Consider the following 13176-nt stretch of genomic DNA (forward strand, 5'->3'; position numbering starts at 1 on the left):
ATTGATGGAGAAGGTGAAGGATGGAAGGGAGAAGGGGAAGTAAAGAAGAAGGGTGGAAGGGAGAAGGAATTGGGCAGAAGGAGACAGAAGGGAGAGAGGAGAAGAGAAGAAGTGGTGGAAATAAGGATGGGTGGGAGGAGAAGAAGTGATGGAGAAGGTGAAGGATGGAAGGAGAAGGGGAAGTGAAGGGTGGGAGAAGGAATTGTGGAGGATGGAAGGAGGAGGATGGAAGAAAGAAGGAATCGGGCAGAAGGAGAAAGAAGGAATGAGGAGAAGGGAGGGAGGAGGAGAGAAGAAGTGGTAGAAATAAGGATGGGTGGAAGGAGAAGTGATGGAGAACGTGAAGAATGGAAGGAAAAGGGGAAGTGAAGGGTGGAAGGGAGAAGGAATTGTGGAGGATGGAAGGGAGAAGGATGGAAGAAAGAAGAAGGAATCGGGCAGAAGGAGAAGGAAGGAGGGAGGGGAAGGAGGGAAGGGGAAGGAGTGGTGGAGAAGGGGAAGGATGGAAGAAAGAAGAAGGAATCGGGCAGAAGGAGAAAGAAGGGAGGAGGAGAAGGGAGGGAGGAGGAGAGAAGAAGTGGTGGAAATAAGGATGGGTGGAAGGAGAAGAAGTGATGGAGAAGGTAAAGGATGGAAGGAGAAGGGGAAGTGAAGGAGAAGGATGGAAGAAGAAGGAATCGGACAGAAGGAGAAGGGAGGAAGGAGGGGAGAAGGAGGAGAAGAATGAAAGGAAGAAGGAGGAATGGAGAAGGAAATGAAGAATGGAAAAGAAGAGTTGAGAAGAAAAGGGACAGCAGAGAGAAGGAGGAGGACAAGAAGAGAGAAGGAAGAACAGGATGAGGATGAAAGGGAGAAGGATGAAAGGGAGAAGGAGAAGGAAGTGCAGAAGAAGGATGGAAGGGAGAAGGAATTGTGCAGAAGAAAAATGGAAGGGAAAAGGAGAAGGATGGAAAGGAGAAGCAGAAGGAATTGTGCAGAAGAAGGATGGAAGGGAGAAGGAGGAGGAGAAGTATGGAAGAAAGAAGAAGGAGGAATTATGCAGAAGAAGGATGGAAGGGAGGAAGATGGAAGAGAGAAGAAAGGAAGGGGAAGGAAGGGGTGACTGATGAAAAGGATGGAAGAGAGAAGGAGGAATTGAGGAGAAGAAGGATGGAAGAAAGAGGAAAAAAGGTAGCAGGAAGAGGTGAGGGAACTGGAAGAAGTGATGGAGAAGGATAGAAAGGAGAAAGAGGAAGAGAAGAAGAGGAGTTTAAAATATCCCCACAACATTCACACATCATCAAAAAGTCTGGGAAGATCATTGTCTCTGCCAGTTATTGCAATGATGATGATGATGATGATGATGATGATGATGGCGCACCAAGAGTGGATTTCCCCAGAATTCTCCAAGAGGTTGGAAAATTGGGCAACAGGTGCCGGTAAAACCGAATAAAAGCCTCAAAGGAGGGAGGTTTGGAGTGCAGGGCTGCTGCCAAATGAGGTTTTTAAGGGCAGGGTTGAAGGAGGGGCACCTGGAGAGGTCAGAAAAGTCCAGGAAAGCCCCTTGAGAAGGAGAGTCCCCTTTCTACTTGAAGCTTCATCGTGAAGAGAGAGAAGCAAAGAAAAAAGAGAGAACAAAAGAGCCTTTTTTTTCTTTTGGCTTTTGGACATACAGTATAGAATCATAAGCCTGTAGGGACCCTGTTGTGGTTCAGCCTGAGGCTGCTCAGGGACCGGCTGTGTCTCTGATGGCTCCATGCCCGGAGGAGGATGACAGCGAAGAGGAGGGGGCTGAACAGTCGGACGGGGGAGAGGAAAATCAGGAACGGGATGAAGGAGAACAGCATGAGAGGGGGGGCTCTCCCCAGCCAGTAGTTTGGAGTCATTAGGTGATGAAGCTCAAGCCGTTATTGACATGCCACACGGTCAGATCAAAGAAAGGAGCAATTAAAGTATTATCAGCACTGAATTAGGAACAGCTGGGCTTGGGTGTGGTCCTCCTTAGCAGGGTTTAAAAGGCAGGCAAGCCCTTGAAGCCATGTGGAGTGTTATCAGTTTGGAGTTGCGTTATCCTGTCTTGTTTCTCGGCGTCTCTGTTCCTGGCTTGTGGCCCAGCAGCTTTGGAAGACCCGTTGGAGGTGTAGGTCTGCTATCTCCAGCCTTGGCTTGGCAGCAAGAATTCTGTATTGCTGCATGGACTTTTGCCTTCGTGGATATATCTGAAGATACAGCATTTTCCTGTTTGTAAGGACATTTTCTGTTACCTGTGTTTTTCTTGAATTTTATAAAACTGCCTTTGCCTTTTACCAATGTGTCTGGCTTCTCTTTTTGGGTTGGTCTTGGCTTCTGGAGTGACCCAGACAGAACAGACCCTAAAGGTCTTCTAGTCTAATCCCTTTCCCAAGCAGGAGAGCCTATACATTCCAGACAAATGCCTGTCCAATTTTCTTTAAAAACTCAAGTGATGAAGCACCCACAATTTCTGGAGGCAAGTGGTTCCACTGGTTAATTCTTCCAACTGTCAGGAAATTTCTCCTTAGTAGCAATTTTGGTCTCTCTGTATCGAATTCCTATAATGTTCTTGCGGATTTAAATAGTAAGGATGTTGGAGATATTAGCAAGGTCCCTCAGGCAGAGAATGAGGGGATGTTCAAAGGGGAAGTTGTCGTAAATGTCACCAAACCATCAAGTGCAGTTAGAAATAAAAAGAGGACACATTTTCTTGTGGGTGATTCGACTGTAAGAGGTGTTGATTTGGGACAAAGCAAGGATGTGGTGAAGGTGCTGAGGTGTCTCCCAGGGGCCACTGCCAGCAGGGACAGGAGGCGGATTACAAACATTGTTGAGGCTGTGAGTAAAGGTAATAACGTTGATGTGGTGGTGCATCTTGGCACAAATGATTTGTCCCAGAGAAATGTTAATGTAGTAAAAAGAGATTTTCAATGTCTAAGTGTGGAGCTGGGTAAAATAACTGATTCAGTGACTTTCTCAGAGGTGTTACCGGTTTGTGGCCAAGAGGATAAAACAACGTGTATCAGAGAGTTTAATGTGTGGTTAAGGCAGTGGTGTAAAGCTGAAGGTTTTGGCTATGTAAGTCATGATGTCAGTAGGTGGTCTAATAGGGAGTTGTTTAAGAGGGATGGTTTGCATCCATCATACAGAGGTACCCAGGTGCTCGGTGAGGAATTCAGAACTTTTTTGGACAGGCATTTAAACTAGGTAAAGGGGACAGAGATGTAACTGATGTGGGTGATTTCTGTCCCCGACCAATGAGGATAAAGCAGTTTTTGGAAGCTTATGAAAAGGGAGCTGCAAATGAAATAGATGTAGTTGTTGATGATAAGGGGCAAACTAATAATGAAAATAATGTTCTTCGGGTAATGTGCACGAATGCTCGAAGCTTGAGCAACAAGCTCTGTGAATTAATGGCCATAATATATAGAGATAATTTGGACCTGGTTGCCATAACTGAGACATGGTTTAAGGATTCTAATGAATGGGAAATATCCATACCAGGATATACACTGTATAGGAAGGATAGAATAGAGAGAAGGGGAGGTGGAGTAGCCATTTATATTAAAGAAAGTCTAAAAACAACACTAATTCACAATACATGTCAAGATCTAGAGACTCTCTGGATTTGCATGCAAAATAAAGAAGGTTCTGTCATTAGAATTGGGGTGATCTATAGGCCTCCAGGGCAATCCGAGGAATATGACAACAAGATGGTGGATGAAATTACCCAAATGGCAGTAAAGGGAGATATTGTGGTTATGGGTGATTTCAACATGCCTGATGTTGACTGGAATATCCCCAGTGCCCTTACATGCAAAAGTAAGAATATAGTAGAGGCCTTTACAGGAGCAGCTCTGGCACAGCTGGTTAAGACACCAACTAGAGGGGAGAATATTCTAGATTTAGTTTTTACGAATGGGAATTGGGTTTCAGATGTCAAGGTGGGAGAAAATTTAGGATGCAGTGACCATCTATGTTTGTGGTTTGATGTAAAAACTAATTGTGAGCAATCCTATAATGCAACCAAAGTATTGGATTTCAGAAAAACAAATTTTAATGCAATGGGGGAATATTTAGAAAATGAATTAAAGGGGAGGGATAAAATGGCAGGAGCGAGCACCCAGTGGACTGTATTTAAAAAGGCCATCTTAAAAGCCACTGGACTGTATGTAAGACAAATAACTAAAGGTAAAAGGAAGAAGAAACCGCTATGGTTTAGCAATGATGTAAGGGCTATAGTCAATGAAAAAAAGGCTGCCTATAGGAGGTATAAAGAGTCTGGAAGTATAGCTGATAGGGAGGTGTATAAAATGAGACAGAAGGAGGCGAAACAGATAATATATGCTGCTAAAGCCTCAAAAGAGGAAGAAATTGCCAGATCTGTAAAGAAGGGGGATAAAACCTTCTTCAGATATATTAGTGATAAGAAGAAGAAAAACTGCGGCATCACGAAACTTAGTACCGGGAATAATACATGCATTAATGGGAATAAGGAAATCGCTGACCATTTCAATAGCTACTTCTGTTCAGTTTTCTCAAAAGACACCGTACAAAATAATACTATAGAGGGATATAGCATTGCTTCCAGCTGTACGGATTCAGCTCCAGTGATCTTAGAAGCCGATGTCTTAGAAGAACTTGAACGATTAAAGATAAATAAGGCAATGGGTCCAGATGGCATCCACCCCAGAGTTCTTAAAGAACTCAGATCTGTCATTACTACCCCCCTGACTGATTTGTTTAACCAATCCTTGTTAACAGGAGAAGTTCCTGAGGATTGGAGAATGGCCAGTGTTGTGCCTATTCACAAGAAGGGCAGTAGAGAAGAAGCTGGTAACTACAGGCCAGTTAGCTTGACATCAGTTGTAGTTAAAATGATGGAGACTCTACTCAAAAAGAGGATAAATCAGCACCTAAAAAACAATAACTTATTGGACCCAAATCAGCATGGCTTTACTGAAGGCAAATCATGTCAGACTAATCTCATTGATTTCTTTGACTATGTCACAAAGGTGTTGGATGAAGGTGGTGCCGTGGATATTGCCTACCTGGACTTCAGCAAAGCCTTTGATATGGTTCCACATAAAGAGCTGATAGATAAATTAGTGAAGATTGGACTTAATCCCTGGATAGTTCAATGGATTTGCAGCTGGCTGAAGCATAGACATCAGAGAGTTATTGTTAATGGCGAGTATTCTGAGCAGAGTCAGGTTACAAGCGGTGTGCCACAAGGGTCTGTTCTGGGTCCTATTCTTTTTAATATGTTTGTGAGTGACATAGGGGAAGGTTTGGTAGGGAAAGTTTGCCTATTTGCTTTACTAGATTTAGCTTTACTAGATAAATGGTCAAAGCAATGGAAACTGCAGTTTAATGTTTCCAAATGTAAAATAATGCACTTGGGGAAAAGAAATCCTCAATCTGAGTATTGTATTGACAGTTCTGTGTTAGCAAATACTTCAAAAGAAAAGGATTTAGGGGTAATGATTTCTGACAGTCTCAAAATGGGTGAACAGTGCAGTCAGGCGGTAGGGAAAGCAAGTAGGATGCTTGGCTGCATAGCTAGAGGTATAACAAGCAGGAAGAGGGAGATTATGATCCCGCTATATAGAATGCTGGTGAGACCACATTTGGAATACTGTGTTCAGTTCTGGAGACCTCACCTACAAAAAGATATTGACAAAATTGAACGGGTCCAAAGACGGGCTACAAGAAACGTATCAGGAAAGACTTAATGAACTCAATCTGTATAGTCTGGAGGACAGAAGGAAAAGGGGGGACATGATCGAAACATTTAAATATATTAAAGGGTTAAATAAGGTTCAGGAGGGAAGTGTTTTTAATAGGAAAGTGAACACAAGAACAAGGGGACACAATCTGAAGTTAGTTGGGGGAAAGATCAAAAGCAACATGAGAAAATATTATTTTACTGAAAGAGTAGTAGATCCTTGGAACAAACTTCCAGCAGACGTGGTAGATAAATCCACAGTAACTGAATTTAAACATGCCTGGGATAAACATATATCCATCCTAAGATAAAATACAGAAAATAGTATAAGGGCAGACTAGATGGACCATGAGGTCTTTTTCTGCCGTCAGACTTCTATGTTTCTATGTTTCTATGTTCTAAGTTGCTTCTCTCCTTGGTTAGTTTCCACCTGTTGCTTCTTGTTCAACTCTCAGGTACTTTGGAGAATAGCTTGACTCCCTTTTCTTTGTGGCAACCCCTGAGATACTGGAATGCTGCTATCAGTGTCTCCCCCTGGTCCTTCTCTCCAGTAAGCTGGAGATACCGAGTTCCTGGGGATGTTTGTATGTTTGGGTACACAAATATATGTATTTACATGTCTATGCATTATATAGTGTACACGTTTGAAAGCAGGCAACAGAAATTCATTTTTAATGTGTGCCAATGTGTGCACCCACAAAAATGACAATAAAGCTTATCTTTTTTTTTTTTATTAGAGTTGAAAGGGACCTTACAGGTCATCAAGTTCAACCCCCTGCCTGAGCAGGAAATCCTACAGCACCCCAGCCAAATGGCAGTCCAATCTCCTCTTGAAAGTGTCCAAAGTTGGGGAGTCCACAACCTCCGCTGGCAGGCCGTTCCACTGGTTGATCGCTCTCACTGTCAGGAAATTCTTCCTTATCTCCAGGTTGAATCTTTCCTTGGTCAGTTTCCAACCGTTGTTCCTCGTCCGGCCCTCTGGTGCCCTGGAAAACAGTGTGTCCCCCTCCTCTCCGTGGCAACCCCTCAAGTACCTGTATACAGCTATCATGTCCCCCCTAGCCCTTCTTTTTACTAGACTATCCATGCCCAGTTCCAGCAACCTTTCCTCGTATGGCCTGGTCTCTAGTCCCTTTATCATTTTAGTTGCTCTTTTCTGCACCCTCTCTAGAGTCTCTATATCTTTTTTTAAGTGTGGTGACCAGAACTGGATGCAATACTCCAGGTGCGGTCTGACCAGGGCCTTATAGAGTGGTATTATTACCTCTCTGGCCTTGGAGTGTATCCCCCTGTTCATGCAGCTTAGGATTGTGTTGGCTTTTTAAGCCGCTGCTGCACATTGCTGGCCCATGTTTAGCTGGTTATCCACTAAGACTCCAAGATCCCTTTTACAGTCACTCATGGTGAGTGGGGTTTCGCCTAATTTGTATTCATGTTTTGGGGGGGTTTAGCCTAGGTGCAGGATTTTACTCTTCTCTACATTGAACTTCATTTTGTTCGTTTCGGCCCACTGTACAAGTCTGTCTAGATCTTTTTGAATTCTGTGTCTATCCTCTGGGGTGTTGGCCACTCCTGCCAGCTTGGTGTCATCTGCAAATTTAATTAATTCCCCCTCTATTCCCTCGTCTAGGTCGTTGATAAATACTCTTCTTTACTTTGGAGAGTAGAAGGTTGTGGTCCACCTTGTCAAATGCTTTGCTAAAATCTAAGTATATTATGTCCACTGCATTTCTCTGCTCAATTGATTTGGTCACAGTGTCGAAAAATGAAATGAGGTTGGTTTGGCATGATTTGTTTCTGACGAATCCGTGTTGGTTGGTGGTTATTACGTTGTTCGATTATCTCATCTTATTATCTCATTTTATCTTAACTTATCATCATTATCTTGTTATCTTATTAGCTCATCTTATTATCTCATCTTATCTTATCTTATCATCATTATCTTATTATCCTATTAGCTCATCTTATCTTATTATCATATCTTATTAGCACATCATTATCTCATCTTATCATCTTATATTATTATCTTATTAGCTCATCTTAACTTATTATCTTAATCTTATGCTATCTCATTTTATCTTATCTTGTCATCTTATTTTGTTATCTTATTATATGTTGTGAGCTGCCCCGAGTCCATGGATAGGGGCGGCATACAAGTCCAATAGATAGATAGATAGATAGATAGATAGATAGATAGATAGATAGATAGATAGATAGACAGACAGACAGACAGACAGACAGACAGACAGACAGACAGACAGACAGACAGACAGATAAATATCTTCTCAAACCAGCCTTCTGTTAACACAAATTTGGAGAGATATTTTCTTCTTGATGCAAAAAAAAAAAAAAAGGAGTTGGGCTGGAAGTTACCCATCTAATCTCCACTTGGGCCGCTGGTCTCATCTCAAGCTGTTTATAAAGAGAATGTTTAGAGAACTGGCATTCTTGATGGACAACAGCAAAGCAGAGAACGGAACACGGAAGACCACCGAGGAAACCAGGATCTGCAATGTATCACAAGCATTCAGCTTCCTGAAAGTAGGGCTGGCAGCCAGCCCTGGCCACCCACATCTTTATCAAGGGAAAGCAGGAATCCTTTGAATTATGTAGCCTGTTCCAATATTTGAGGAGCTACCCCCAAGAAGGGGGGGGGGTCAACCTATTTTTTTTTCAGAGCGGATGGAAATGTGTTAGCACCCATCCTTCTCCTAGAAGAATGAAATATTTTGAGAAATATTAAAAAGGCAAAATATTACAATTGATTAAAATATATCCTGTCTTAATGTCTTTTTATTTTTTGTATCTCTACTTTATACATATATATACTGTATATATATATATATATGTATGTAGATTGTTCTGAGTTCCGGTTTTGCCCCGTGTAATATGTATCACATGTTTTTGCTGAATTTTTAAAATTAAGGGAGACTAGGATAGGGCTATTTCGGCCTCGTCATGGCCTCATCAGCTAGCCATACCCTTACTGGGATTTGATCCTGGGGCCTCTAGGATCGGATCCCTTCACCTTTGTACCAGGGAGAGGCTATATGTTTTTTTGTTGGATCACCCTGGTATATTGAAGGAACATCACAGCTCCTTTTTGCCTCTAGGCCCAACCCAGGGCCATTTCAAGGCAGTTAATTTATTCATAGCCAACAAACTATGTTCTTTGGAAATTTCTGGCAATGTTTCGATGAGGTCCCACTCATCATCTTCAGGCTGGTGTTTCTGTCCTTGTTCTAAGGCGAACACTGCGAGACCTAAGCTGCCTTCCTTCTATAAATACTGGTGGCTGAGTTTGGTTTGATGGCTCAGCAATTGCCTGCTGTGTAGAAACTTCCTGGTGAGTCAGTGGGGTAACATCTGGGGTCGGTATGTCCTAGGGAGCCATTGGGGTTTTTGTAGACTAGGACATCCAGGAAGGGAAGTTTGTTGTTGGTTTCTATTTCCATGGTGAATTGTATTTTGGGGTGTAGGCTGTTGAGATGTGTGAGAAAGCTGTCCAAAACCACAGGACATGAAATTGATTTTGACAGTACTAAATTAATTTCCAAAACAGAACACTACAGCAAAAGAATAATAATGGAAGCCATCGAGATAGAAAAACATCCCCAAAATATGAACAAGCGGGATGATACCTCCCGCCTACAAGACATCTGGAAACCAGCCCTCAAATGTAACTCAGCCATAAAAACAGAAACTAGACTCAGAACACATATTGCAAAACAATCAAGTAGCCTGCAAGCTCCAACTACCCAGGATATCACGCCTAATCAACAACCATTAACTAATCAGCATACTTCAGCTACATCAACGGAGAGGGGCAGCATACAAATCTAATAATAATAATAATAATAATAATAATAATAATAATAATAATAATAATTCTGTGTCCCACGGTGGCCCACCAATTGTCCATGGGGATCTTGAGCAGAAAGAGAAAGCAAAACCCTCCCTTTCTTTTGACCCCCAACAAATGGGACCCAGGAGAATCCTGCCTGCCTCAACCAACATAGAGGCGGTACATGGACATCCATTTCAATAACCACCGAAACACTTGGCATCCATGAATCTGTCTAATCCTACCTTGAAGCTCTCCAGACTGACAGCTGTCACGACCCCTTCTGGAAAGGAATTCCATAAACCAAGGACCCTCTGGGTGAAGAAATATTTCCCTTGATTTGTCCTCACTTTCTTACCTATGTTCTGTCGGACTCTCTGGTAGACTCCTCCCAAAAATTCACAGGTACAAATTTCAGACACACAGTTTGAAAATTCAAAATAATGTTCTTTATAATGAAAATTCACTTAAACCAAGCCCTCTTTTGGTATAGCAAAGAGCACTCGTCTCCAAACAACCTGGTAATTTGTACAAGTCCCTTATCAGTTCTGTGATACTTAGCTTGCAGCTGTGAGGCAATTCACAGTCCTTCTTCTTTCACAAAGTGAAACACACTTTGCCCTGGTTTAGTTTCAAAGCAGGGAAAAATCAGCACACAAAAGGTCAAAGTCAGTAAAGCAGTCACGAAACACAACGATCAGATAATCCTCCACAATGGCCAAACCCACAGGCTGCTCTTTATAGCAGCCTCACTAATGACCACAGCCCCACCCAACCACAGGTGGCCTCATTTTCTTTGATAATAATCTCTCAGTTGTTGTTGCCTATTTATTTTATTATTTTATTACTTAGATTTGTATGCCGCCCCTCTCCGAAGACTCTCCGCATGCGTGGCTGTATCATTAACTCTTGTTCTGAATCCAAGGAGGAGCTAGATAATTGATCTCCTTCTGAGCTGTCTGCCACACTCTCCTCCTCCCTGTCACTCATGTCTTCTTGGTCAGAGGAGCCTTCATCAGCAGATTCCATCGGGGGCTAAAACAGGCCTGCAGCATGTGGATGTCTCCCCCACATCCACAGTCCTTGGGGCAGGAGCTGGGCCAGAGCTAACCACAACAACCTATGAGCTTTAGGGAGGACCCCCTCGTCCTAGTATTGTGTGATAGAGAAAATAATTTTTTCTATCCCATGCATGATTTTATACCCTTTGATCAAGTCACCCCTTAAACGCCGTCTTTCAAAGCTGAAGAGACCAAGGCGTTGCAACCTGGTATCATAAGGGAGGTTCTCCATCACTGGGATAGGGTCCCCTGCTGGAGGAGGATCTTGGACTAGAAGACCTCCAAGGTCTCTTCCAACTCCGTTATTTTGTGTTCTATACCAGTGATGGCGAACCTTTTTATCCCCGGGTGCCAAAAAAGTATGGGAGTGCGCTCTCACCCATGTGCAAGTGTCCACACCCATAATTCCATGCCTTGGGAGGGTGAAAACAGCTTCCCCTGTCCCTTGGAGGCCTTCTGGAGGCCAGAAACAGCCTCTTTCCCAACTTCTGGTGGGCTCAGTAGGTTCGTGTTTTGCCCTCCCCAGGCTCCAAAGGCTCCCCTGGAGCCAGGGGAGGGTAGGAATGCCCTCCCCCATTCCCCGTGAGGCTCTCTGGAAGCCAAAAATGCTCTCCAAGAATGTCTGTGCAAGCCAAAAATCAACTGGCCAGCCCACGCATGCACGTTGGAGCTCAGCTAGGGTAACAGCTCGTGTGCCAGCAGATATACGATGTAAAACTCTTCAACACCACCGATAACACAACTACTCTCCAAAAAGACCTTGACGCTGTTTCTGAGTGGTCTAACACATGGCAACTCCAAATCTCAACTAGCAAATGCTCTGTCCTACACATTGGGAAGAAGAATCTGAACTCCAAATACGAACTGAATCATCAAATTATCACAGATAATCCCCACTCGGTTAAAGACCTTGGTATACTAATAACAAAAGGTTTAAGTGCCAAAGCCCACTGCAACAATATAGCCACGAAGGCTTCAAGAGTTGTAAACCTAATCCCACGTAGCTTCTGCTCTGGCAATCTCTCATTAATCACCAGAGCTTACAAAACCTTTGCCAGACCCATTCTCGAATACAGCTCATCTGTTTGGAACCCATATTGCATCTCAGACAGTAACACCCTTGAAAGTGTCCAAAGATATTTCACCAGAAGAGCCCTTCACTCCTCCACTCGAAACATAACACCCTATGAGACTAGACTTTCAATCCTGGGCCTAGAAAGTTTAGAACTAAGATGCCTTAAACAAGATCTAAGTATTGCCCACAAGGTCATATGCTGCAACGTCCTGCCTATCAGCGACTACTTCAGCTTCAACCACAACAACACAAGAGCACACAACAGATTTAAACTTAATATTGACCGCTCCAAACTTGACTGTAAAAAATATGACTTCAGTAACTGAGTTGTCGAAGCGTGGAACTCATTACCGGACTCCATAGTGTCATCCCCAAACCCCCAACACTTTACCCTTAGATTATCCACGGTTGACCTCTCCAGATTCCTAAGAGGTCAGTAAGGGGCGAGTACAAGTGCACTAGAGTGCCGTCCGTCCCCTGTCCTATTGCTCTCCTATATCTCCTATACCTTTCTTCTATTCCTATATCTCTTCTTCTATTCTTTCATTGATATGTTCTATTATTATATCTTCTTTTCTATTATTTCTTAGATATATTTTACTATGAGTATCTCCTCTATAACCTTCATCATGTATTTTACTACGTGTATATAGATATATACCCACTAAAACCCTCATTGTGTATTGGACAAAATAAATAAATAAATAAAAATAAATAAATAAAATAAAATATGGTTCCGTGTGCCCCCTGTGGTACTCGTGCCATAGGTTCGCCCTCACTGTTCTATACCGTGAGCAAAAGGGTTGCATTTTCTCTGCTTTTCTTCGCTTCCTCTGTCTACCCCAAACTGTCATCCCGAGCGCCTCCTCTCTCTCCGTCCCAACTTTAACGTTTATTTTTCTACAAACCTCCGAAGCTGACAATATACTTAAAACATTCCTTCCCAACCCTGCAATTCATCTTAAAAGCATTTACAGAGCCAATCACCGCTTGTAACCTCGGCTTGTAAACTGGAGATGACTTGTAATTTTTTGCCTATATATGTCCAGGTCCTGCAATCCTGTTTTTTTCCCCCCTGCCCCTCTAAATATATATAAAACAGTATAATGGAATTGCAGAGATCCCATCTTTCTTTGGGTGAGAAAAACGACTCCAATATATCGTTTGTTTTCAATAAAAATAGAATGAATAAGAATAGAGTAGACTAGAGTGTAGAGTAGAATAGAATAGAATAGAAAACAGAATGGAGTGGAATGGGATAGAATAGAATAGAATAGAATAGAATAGAATAGAATAGAAAAGATAGAATAGAATAAGACAGAATAGAATAAGATAGAATAGAATGGAATGGAATAAGATAGAATAGAATAGAACAGAACAGAACAGAATAGAATAGAATAGAATAGAATAGAGAATGGAATGGAATGGGATAGGATAGAGAAGAGAAGAGAAACATAGAAACATAGAAACAGAAGAC

This window comes from Erythrolamprus reginae, chromosome 1, assembly GCF_031021105.1.
Source record: "Erythrolamprus reginae isolate rEryReg1 chromosome 1, rEryReg1.hap1, whole genome shotgun sequence".
Taxonomy (NCBI): Eukaryota; Metazoa; Chordata; class Lepidosauria; order Squamata; family Dipsadidae; genus Erythrolamprus; species Erythrolamprus reginae.